Source organism: Leptonychotes weddellii, unplaced genomic scaffold (assembly GCF_054177405.1).
Source record: "Leptonychotes weddellii isolate Sample4059 unplaced genomic scaffold, ASM5417740v2 HiC_scaffold_5451, whole genome shotgun sequence".
Classification (NCBI taxonomy): domain Eukaryota; kingdom Metazoa; phylum Chordata; class Mammalia; order Carnivora; family Phocidae; genus Leptonychotes; species Leptonychotes weddellii.
The window spans coordinates 44-10,932 of record NW_028022369.1 but is presented as its reverse complement, the minus strand read 5'-3'; the positions used below and the strand labels follow the sequence as shown (position 1 = coordinate 10,932).

The 10,889-nt window shown below is 54.7% G+C and overlaps 1 long non-coding RNA gene across 1 annotated transcript; it reads left to right on the top strand.

Annotated features, from left to right (window-relative positions):
- The first annotated feature begins 17 nt into the window (after positions 1 to 17).
- On the top strand, positions 18 to 5,082 carry LOC115936871 (uncharacterized). Its single transcript, XR_004072258.2, has 2 exons — positions 18 to 3,436; positions 3,749 to 5,082. It is a non-coding gene; the product is annotated as an uncharacterized LOC115936871 (long non-coding RNA).
- The last annotated feature ends 5,807 nt before the right edge of the window (positions 5,083 to 10,889 follow it).

Below are 10,889 nucleotides of genomic sequence, written 5' to 3'. Positions count from 1 at the left end.
CCCTCCCCGGAGAAAATTATTTCTCAGAGTGCTTGTAAGATTCTCCTGCTTTTCCAGATAGAGTCCTTCACCTGGCTTTGGTTAAAACTTATTAAATTTGACCAAATTGGCTTGTGTTTCCCTGACGGGAACGTTTCACCAGAGCCAAGATGGGCTTTAGCTTTTTTGACAGCTGATGGGTTATTTCTCAAGGCAAGGGAGAGCTTATAAGCACTTTCTGAATATGATACAGCACATGCCGGTTAGAGGAGCACGGACAGGCCAGGTGTTTGGGGAACAGTTTGTTAAAGCCAGTGAATTTCGCAAATGGGCGAGATGATGAAAAGTTCTCAGCTTCCCCCGCCGCGGTGGTGGGTGTCCGGTAACCGGAGGAGGCAGGCAGGGGATGTTATTTGCAGCCATAGCAGCTCTGTAGGACTCCAGGTAACTGGGTGGCCAGCTAAAAATGCTGGTAAAGTTGGTCAGTTTGGGGTGGGACGTCGTACTGACCCAGCGGAACCAGCTCGGGACTGGGTTTCTTGAACCAGTGACGGGTGACCTGTGTGTTCTGGTGAATCCGTTGTGCCTGTCTGATGGGCAACTCGAGCCCTCTGCGCTCCTTCTCTTGGCCTGCTCTCACCTCTACACCCCTGTGGATCACGGCTCCTGCTAAGTGATAAATGAGACAGATAAATGACTATCTGTCTTGTCTCCCTTGCTCTTGGAGCCTTTGATCTCTTATCTCTTGGTTCTTGGTCCTGCTTTGGCCCAAAGAGCACGTGAAAAATACCTGGGCTTGCCTCTTCCCTAGAAAGCACCAAACAAGGGAGAACACCCAGGGAGGAGGGAGCGAGAATGCTGGGCTCTCTGGGCATCCGGGCAGCCTCTGTGGGAGGGAGACACGGACCAGGTGGGATAAAGAGCTGGAAGGGGCTCTGAAGCAGTAGGACAGGTGAGGGGGCTCGCGGCAGTGGGGGGGGATGCCAGCAGCGTTTGGGTGCATCTGGGCTCCCCGGGGTCTTCCCTCCGGTGGATCCAGGGCCGTCACGTGGGCAGGGGTACGCGCTTGTTTTTTACAGACCCGTGTGTCAGTCACTCACAAGTGTCCCTGGCGTGTTTGACGTCTCAGTGCTGTCGGTCGGGTTGGACCCTCTTCCTGGTGTCCGTGGCCTCACCCACGCCTCCTGGTCCCCCGCCTCGCTGGCTGTTTCTTCCTGGTCTCCGGCATGGCCTCCTTTCCTCCTTTCCACCACTCCTCTCTGCTCCCTGCGTCCCACGCTCTGTGCTCTGTCTCCTACATCGGGGGGTCACAGCCCCGGGCTGCCGTGGGCTTTGGGAGTCAGTGGAGGTCCATCTGAATGGCATGTTGCACCTCCTTTCCCTCTAAAATTAGCTCCTTTTCCAGTGTTGGCTACCTCAGCAGATGGCAGCGTGATCACTGTGTTGCCCCCCCGGGGATCCGCAAGTCTCCTGCACCTGCGCATTGTGGACGGGCTACCCAAGCCGCTCACTGCCCTCCCTGCGTGCGCCGTGAACTAGGCATTCATGGAAGGCTTGCTGGGAGAGGCCCAAGATTCTTCTCCTGGTCAGTGTCCTGGAGCATCAGAAGTATCAGTGTTCCCCAAGGTCCCGTTGTGAAAAATCTCAAGTTTACAGAAACGTTGGAAGAAGAGTCCGGTGAACGTGTGTTTTCCTTTGCGCTGTTAACACTCTGCCACGTTCCTGTTCTGTCTCCGGTTTGCTGAGCCGTTTGGTCGTAACGTACAGAGATCATGACGCCCACCCCCGAAGACTTAAACACACACCCACCGAGAATATAAATGTTCTCCTAGACACACAACGTGTTAGCATGCTTCAGAAATCAGACATGTATGTGAGCTGTGTTCAGATTTCTCTAATCGTCCCCATATGGCTTTCATGGCTGTTAAAAAATTAAAAAAAAAACCCCAGGGTCCAGTCAGAGTTCACACGTTACATTCGGTTGCTATGTCTCTCCCGTGTCTTAATCCAGAACAGTCCCTGCACGTTTCATTTATTGTCTATTTTCCATTCAACTCTTTGGAGGAGCCCAGGCAGGTTGCTCCCAGGCTGCGCCCCACGTTGGGCGTTTCTGGCTCCTCCCGACTAGATCCAGGTGAGACCAGCTTGGCATGAGTACGAAAACGTGGCGGCACGTGAGGGGCTCGTGCTGGAGGCTTGGCTGATTGCACCAAGGATCGTCGATGGATGATATTTATAATCTGTATACTGGGCGTTGAAAATGGTGATTTTTAAATTCCATTTAAACTCATGGATTCTTGGTGTTTTTCTCGGTTTTGTTCGGTGTGTTGTAGCCCTCGGCGTCGTGCTCACATGGTTCAAGCTCTGCCCACTGGCAGACAACCGCTCTGAAGCCCTTCCCGTGTGTCCCCGCCAGTCTCCCGGCACCTCCCTGCTTTCGGGCTGACCTTTGACCTGAACTTGGAATCAGTCATTTCTTCGAGAAATCCCGGCGTCTTTCAGGGGGAGCTCCTATTTATCGATCAGGATTTGGGCGCTGGGTGTCGTGCGTTGAGGCCCCTCCGGTGAACGCGGCTAAGACATTCGTGTAGAGATGCTTCCAGGGACAGCAGTCCCTCCGGTTCAAATCCAACACCCCAGGATTCATCTGTCCTGCCCTCCATTCTGTACTTATATTCCTCTTTATACTCTGACTCCCAGCAGTTTCCACGTATGTACGCATTTCTCCTACAAGACACAGACCACGGGTCATAATTTGAAGCTGATGCCCTCACTCCCTCCGGAGACGGCCTTCCGGGCGGGCGCACAGAATATCGGATTCAAGGATTCAAAGTTACTGCTATTATTTGTTGCACAGAATATCGGATTCAAAGTTACTCACATTATTTGTTTTCTCTCTGAAGTCACCCTATGAATTTGATATGCGGTTATGTTCATTTTTTTCTTCGTATTCAATCGAGGGTTCGTTTCCATTAGTTTGTTTCATTTTCTGGATACGTACACTGTTAACCTAACTCAAAAGTCAAAACTGTATTGAAAGGTGTATTTCCCTTCATTGTCCTCCATCCACTCCTGCTCTGCTTTAGCTCTGGTTGACCCTCCCTGTGTGTCTTTCCTTCTCTTCCCTCTCCCACGACAAGAAGCAAATGCATACCTGTTTTTATTTTCTGTCTTTCTTACACTGCAGATAGCGCAGCGCCCACTCCCGTGGTGCCCACTCTCGTGGCGCCCACTCCGTGGCGCATACTCTCCGCGGACCTTGCCTTTCATTTTTGTGCAGCTGTTTCCTCCCCGGGACAGCACGGCCGCGGGGTCCTCCAGCGCGTGCGTGTGCGCTGAGCTTTCTTCGGAGCGTGTGGCCACGAGCACCGCACTCCCGGGACAGTGCTGCGGAGCACGGCCTGTGGGTGTGCGGTTCACACTCGTGTGGGCGTCTCTTCACGGTGGAACCCCAGAGGTGAGATTGCTGGGGGGCAGCTCGACCCCTGTCTGGTCAGCAGTGGTCGAACCGCGTCCACAGGGTGCAGCCCTCCTGCACTCCCAGCAGGAATGGTGAGAAGCGGGATGTCCCCCAGGCGAGTGTTGTCAGCCGTGGGAACGGACGGGCCCCAGATTAGCAGGGAGTGCCAGTGTTGTTTCGATCTATACTTGTCTTACAAGTGAACATGAGTGGGTTTTTGTGTATATGGGCCGTTTGTGCATCTCCTCCCATGACTTCCCTCTTTTCATGTCTCTGTCCATTTTTCATTTATTCCTCTTGATTTTTAAGAGCGCTTTACGTGTGAGGAGGACTTCCATGGCTCTTCATCTCGGTTTCTCCGTCTGCTCTGCCTCAGAAGCGTGTCTGGCTCATATCACTTCTCACTCGGATTACAACCATCACCTCCTAAAACTGGCCACCGTTCCCTACACAGCCCCCAGGAAAGGTCATCTCGTCACCTGCACTGGACGGGTTCTCGTGTCCTGAAGGCCACCTAACCTGGCGTGAGTCCAGCCCCAGCTCTCCCCGTTGCCCCGTCCTCCCCGTCCACCTGACTCTCTCCTATGCGGTGCTCAGAGCTCAGTCTACACATCCCTGGCTCGGGGAGGCCTTCCCAGACACCCTCTGCGCCTCTGTGCCCGGACCGTCAGGAGCTGGTTTTGCCGCGTCCCGCACGCACCACCTTATTCCATCACTGGACCACGGCCTACGTGAAGGCAGAGGGGCCTGCCTCCCTTCGGGGTCCCCATGGCCTGACAAGCGCCTGACTCACACATAGTAGGTGCTCCGTGAGTGTTTTGAATGCATGCTAGCGCGATAGGCTGCTCAGCGCGAGGTCAGGGCAGGAGGAACGGGCCGAATGACGCGGGTGTTCAGGGCCCCACGATCCGGCCCAAGTTTCTGAAGGCCAAGTGCTTACTTTCAGAACGAATCAGGCACCATTGCCTTTCTTTGTAGAGGACATTCTCATTCAAGATTGCTTCAGCTCCAGCCTCCAGAGACTCCCAACACCAGGGGGAGGCGGCTCCGGGGTCAAGGTTATGCTCCAGTCAGTGTTTGTTTATTCAGCAGGTGCTAATAAATGAAGCCGAAGTAACAAGCTGTAACTCAGCTTCTCCAGGCTTGAGTGCAGCCTCCGTTGGGGGAAAGGGTCAGGTTTCAGCCCCTAGGGCGCCAGTCACCACCTTGGAAGAAGGATAGTTCTTAGCCTCACGGGGAGACCACCATGTCCTTCCCTTCAGTCATTATCCTGAGACTGGGAAAAAATAAAACGGAACTGGTTAGAGCAGAGAAGTGCTGGAAACCCAGCCAGAGACCCCACAGCCGGCGAGCGGACAGCAGGCCGGGGCCGCTCCACCTGCCCCGGCACCCACAGAATGGTCAACAGAGGAAGTGCCGCCCTGTGGGGTACATAGGACCCCCCGGAGCACGCTGCTGTGTCGGGTGTCCCCTGTGAGCAACCCTGGGCCGAGAGCAGGTGCACGGCGGTCCCTTGACTGGGTCTGCTCCCCTGTGGACGCTGCTCCACATCATGGCCACCGCTGCGTGGCCTGTTGGTAAATTCGGGGACACCATTCGCCAGGCCATGTTACCACGTTAATAAAGGCTTTGACGTAACCAGAGCAGGTTCTTCGCGTAACTAACTACGGATCGGGGGTCGTTGGTCATGGTCTGCAGAGGGTTAACGGATTGGCAGTGACCATGCCCTGCCCTGGTGTTTCCCTCCTGCCCCCAGGCAGGGTTGGGCTATGGGCCCCCCTCCCCCCACATAGGGAGATGGCCCTGCCCCGCCCCGTACCCTGTGCCCCTCTGTGGTTCCTCCAGGCCAAGGAATTTCACTCCAAAGGAGATCTGTGTGTTTCTTTGTCACTTTATCCAGAGGCTTCCACTGACCTGAGCAGGGTGACTCAGGGGAAACGGGGGCCATCACAGCTGCTGTATCGAATGTCTTTGGGCCAGTGGATTTCATGACAGGTGTGTTTTTATTCAGGAAAAAATAATGCACTTAATTTAGAGGATGGACTTCCCTTCCAAGAACATGGCCCTTCTCTCCCCACCCGCCCGCGTAACCTGAGGTGAGGGTGGCCACCGTGTTCCCTGTGGACAGACCATTAAGCCGCGAGCCAGCAGACCTGGCTCCTCTCGTCTTTGATGAGTACGTGAGCTCCTGGGGCCCCACTTCCCGTCTCCCAGGTGGGCGCCGGCCCTGCCCTGCGAGCCTGGAGGGCTGGGGGCTCGCTGAGGCCGCCTCGGGCTGGACACTGGGGTCCCCGCGGGCTGGAGGTGTGAGGACAGACGCATAGCAGACAGGGCCCTTGCCATATGGAAATTGTTTCCTATACCCTTTTTAAAATCAATTTTACTGAGAATTAACAGTCTCTTAAAAACTAATTTTGGCGAAGTAATACATGTGCACAGAGTAAAAGGTGAAATGGTGCTAAAAGGTGCATCCAAACCCCCCCCCCCCCAGGAGACATCCTCACGGTTCCTTCTTCCGCAGATTTCCCACAGTGGGGTGGGCGCTTGGCTCGCTCACTCTGAGACCCCCTCATGTCCGGTGTGGTCACATCACAGTCTGGGTTAAAGTCACGGTCAGGGTCTGCCTTCCATCAGCTCTGCAAGTAGCGTTCGACTCAAAACCTTCCCCAGCTGAATTCTTCTCTTCTTCCCAAATCTGCTGCTTCAAAACACGGTCACAAATCCCGTGACTCCACTTCCGTCAAGAGGGGGAAACTGATCCCCACTCTACTTGAATACGGCGACTCGATTCTAGGGAACAGACCCTCTGGAGCTGGGTCATACGCGGCTTCCTCTCCGCCGTGGGGCGTGACCGTGCAGTCCTGGGCCACCGTGTGCGGAGTCTGGCCACTGGGGGCCCGCGCTGGGGAGACGGTGTGCAGAAACTGGGGGAGGGGGCATGTGTGCACCCCAGCTGCTGGAATCTTCGAAGGACCCCAGCCCCAACCACCAAGTGAGACACGCGTAGCCGAGCCCAGTCAACCGGTAGAACCACGAGAGCTAATGATAATAGTAACGTGATTGTTGTTGTTTTGTGCACTAAGTGTGGGTTGGTTCCTCAATAGTTATTGGGAACACTGTCCCCCGTTGATGGCAACTTCATCATTCCAGTTGCTCAGACCCAAACCTGGGAGCCGTTTCTGACCCCCTCTTTCCATCACATGTCACAGCCAATACGTCAAGAAACACTTCGGCTCGGCCTTCAGAGTCCACCCAAATCCGACCTACAGGCAGGGCCTCCAGGGCCGGCCCCTGGTCCAAGCCCCCATCGCGTCCTGCCCTGGAGCACGGCAGTGGCCCCCCACCCTCCCGGTTTATTCTCAACACATGGGGCAGAATTTTTCTGCCGACAGGTAAATCAGGACATGCCGCCCTCAGCACAAAACCCTGCAGCGTCCTGGCCCCTCAGACCCGCTGACATGGCCCTGTGCCCCCCTTCTGCCCAGCCTCGCCTCAGGCCCTTTGCACGAGCCATTCTCTCCATCGATTTGCTGGAACCAAGAATTACTGTGTGTCTGTGACTTGCTTAGCGTTTCCCCCAAGCGCTTCAATTTTTCCTGACACTATTCTCCATACCACAGGCACGCGGTTTCCTCCTGTCGCTCGGGTGCCCGTCTGCATCAGCGGTCACTCCGCGTGTCTGTCAGCGCCGGCCTGTGCGGAGCCCACGAATCCCGTTGCCCATCCTCGTGCTGGGTGTCCTTCCTCATGGGCGGGCGCCTGGCCAGAGCGCGTCTGAACCATTCTCTCTGCTCTCACGTCTCACTGGTCTCCGGGCCACACGGGCGGAGGCCCCGCTCCGCCCCTCGCCGTGGCCACTCTGGTCGTCTGTGCGAGTTGTTTCCCTGCACGTCTTCTCTTCACTCAGGGTGCTCGGAATTTGCGATGACGAATCTTGGCGTGAGTCTGTATTTGTTGCATCGGGCGCACAGTGGGGCCTTCCAGCCTGGAGATGTCTGGTCTCTGTTCTGGAAAACTGTACTGTTTCGGCCAGAAGCCCCTGTTCTCTCTGTTCCTACCGGCCAGACACCGGACTTCTGGGACTGGTCCTCCTTCTCATCTTTCCTCAATTACTATTAGTTTTAGGTCTCTTTGTCTTTTGTTTTATCTTCCAAACTTTCTTGTTAAGTGTTTTGTTTTATTCTTACTCTCCTTCAAAAATGCGTCCAAAACTGTTTTCTCGGTAAGTCCTTTCAAGTAACATCCACCTCTTGCTCGGGCTCGGGCCAGGACGGGGAGGAGGTGGGGCGCCCCTCTGGTCTTGGCTCTGGCACATGCGGGACACCCAGCTCAGCCTGGAACATTCTCTCTCCCTGGCACGAACCCGTCTCTCTGCAAATGGTCATTCTGTGTCCCCGTCGGCCCCCTCCTAAAGTTTTCTTCTGTCCACTCCTGCCTGTGTGCCTCTTTCATTTGTCCCGAAGAGACCTGGGTTCTAGTTCTGACTTTGCCACTGATTGCCCGGAAAGAGCTTGGACTGAGGACCTAGACCCGGGCGGCCCAGGCTCGGACCCCAGCCCTGCACGGGTTGGCCGCGGCCCACGGGCAGGCGCTGGGCCCCCACGGGCCTGCCTCCCGCTTGTCCCTGCAGACTAACCTAGCTCAGGCCACCGCGGTGGGGGAGCCAGCCTGGCCGGCAGTTCCAAACGGCTGCCTGCAACCTTTCCCATCCTCCCGCTGGAAACCCTCAAGCAGACTGTGCCGAGGGCTAGGGCGCCGGGCGGGTCAGGCTTCTCAAAGGGCTGAGGCAGAGGAAATGCGATCTGGCTGACTTTGTTTGTGGCCGCCGGGCCTCCTAGCAACAGGCAACACAGCAGTGGGGGAGAGCGCTTCCCTTTTGCTCAAGGCCCTCAGTTGCATTTAAAAAAAGTCATTCGGGCTTGAGACCCCCCGAACCGTTCTCTGTCCTACGGACGCCCCCGTGGCAAGCGCGGTCTTTGATCCTGTCCGTGCTGGAGGCTGGCGGGTCTCCCACAAATCTGGCCTCCCTTCCCGCCAGCCTGGGAGCGCCCACACCGGTGACAGGGCGTCCCCACGGCGCCCTCTCGCGGAGCAACGGTGTCCTTGCCTTGAGGGCCTGGTTTTGTTTATTATTCAGAGTAAGGGGCTCATCCAAAGTTACAGCTGATCCACATATTTCACTAAACGCTTCTAAAAATTACTCATTATCTCATTTTCAATCCTTGTGACTATGAGGCTTGGTCTTTACCATCTAAGGTGCTACCTGGTGGGCTCCTGGGTTCAGAGAGCCGCTTTCACGGGAGTCCACGGCCACGCTGGTGCCGTGGGGAGGACAGGCCTCCCTGGCGCACAGGTCAACCGTCCTGCATGGGGGCAGGTAGGACTCAGAGAGACTGCCTGAAATCACCGTTCTGTGCAGGCCCCAGCCCACCTTCCCCAGCTGGGTGTGCTGACGATGCTGGGGCGGGGGGGTGTCAGGCAATTCCACCGGGAGATCTGCCAATTTGGCATAAGGATTATTTTGAGCTGAAGGTAATCGGGAATCAGCAGGTTGGGAAAAGTTCTTGCCTTCCCCTTATCTGCCTGAAAGCCAGGCATCAGTCTTCCTTTGAGAGAGGTGCCCCTTTGTGCCAGCGAAAGGAGATTGTTGTCACGAGATTGGGGGTCACACCAAGGTGAATCTGCATCAACAGACCTTCCTAAAATAATCCTTATCTTCCATCAGTCCCCCCATACATTTTAGTCACTTCCCCACAATTTATGGCCCTTTCTTAAAATGACACTAAGCCCCCAAGTCGAGCTGCTTCTTTGAGTTTTTGCTGCTTTTTCTGTGAAGCTCCCATGCATGTAAAAGTATTAACATCAATGAAAATGGTATGCCTGTTCTCCTGCTACTCTGTCTTTGCCTGTTTAATTTGCAGGTCCCCAGGCAGTGAACATAAGAGGATACATTTTCCCTCTCCTTAAACCCCGGGTGTGGAGTCGATTGTGGTCAAGGGCAGGAGGTGGGTCAGCAGCTTTTGCTCTGCCCTCCAGGGGCACATCTTGCCGCTGGCTCAACCCTTGAATGTTCCCACTTTAATCCGGTCCGGCAGCCTTAGCCGCGGTGCCCCACAAATGGCCAAAGACAAGAAACCAAGCGTACAAAGAGCCCGGTGCACGCTCAGCCCCACGTCGTCTTGACTTTCAAGTGGCTCGATGTGCTCCGTGAAATCCGAGCCGCTTTATCCTCAGCAGCCCCTGTACCAGCGGTGGTGGTGAGCGAGGAGCCACGACGTTTCTTCTCCTGGAGCACAAGGGATCTATTCAACAAACTCACCGCTGCAGGACAAAAAACTATTCTTGCATCAGATCAGCGGAGGGAACGGGTCCAAGGGCAAAGACAATTTGAGGCTTATGTCCTGTTTCCCGTGCAAAAGTGAGCCCCGAGGGGGGACCCTGGGTGGGACATGACAGGCACCTGCGAAGATGCAGAGTTTCCAACGCTTCTGCAGCTCGGGGGTGGGCCTGGGAACCCACAGGTGGACGAGCACCCCCGGGGGGTTCTGTTGCACAGGGCTGCCCACATTCCAGAAGCACTCGACGGCGTCCGCAAGATTCAGTAGCGCATGCCATTAAAACTACCAGGGGCACAAGGTCAGACTCTGTGGTAAAGGAGAATAAACATACTCCCATTTTCCAGGGTGTGGCCCACTCAGACCCCCCCTGGCCCCCATGCTTACTAGCTCGTAGGTGTGTTCGGACACCGCACGTGCATTTGGCATCCTGAACTGTACTTTGAAATAGAACATTAAGAAAGAGTCATTATTTATGCAGTTAACTCCATGGTCAACATGTAACGCAACTCACAATGAATAACATCGTTTTTACCATGTCATACTAGTCCTCTTACAGCTCCCAGGATCAGGCCAGGCTGCCCAAGCTTCTACAGAAGGCCTGGCTGGCCCCTGTGCCCACTACCGTCCTTTGTCTCCTGGAAACTGGGTCTTCAGATCTGGACGTTCGATAATCTCCTCATCCAGAGCAGACAGGTGCTGTGTCCAGACATACTCTGCGTGCTTAGGGGCCTGTTCTTTATAAACTCTGTGCAATACACGATTTATGTGGGAAAAGAAAGCCCTTCAAGAAAAGAAAGCCCTCACACTTGACTTTCCCTGGAAAATTCTGGTATTTTCATTAGGAAATGCCATCCGGTGTAATCATATATATATTTTTTAATTTTTTTGGAACTCATTTATTTAATTAAGAAGATCCCTGAGTGGTTATTTTATTCCAGAAGCTCTTCTCAGTATTAGCCAAACTTCTTCTCTAAAGCAATTTGCAGTGAACGTAATACATACTGATTATGTGTTATCTACTTTCCTATGACCAATGTAAGATGAGATAATGTCAAAAACAATGATTTTGGGGTGCACCTGGGTGGCTCATTCGGTGAAGCATCTGCCTTGGG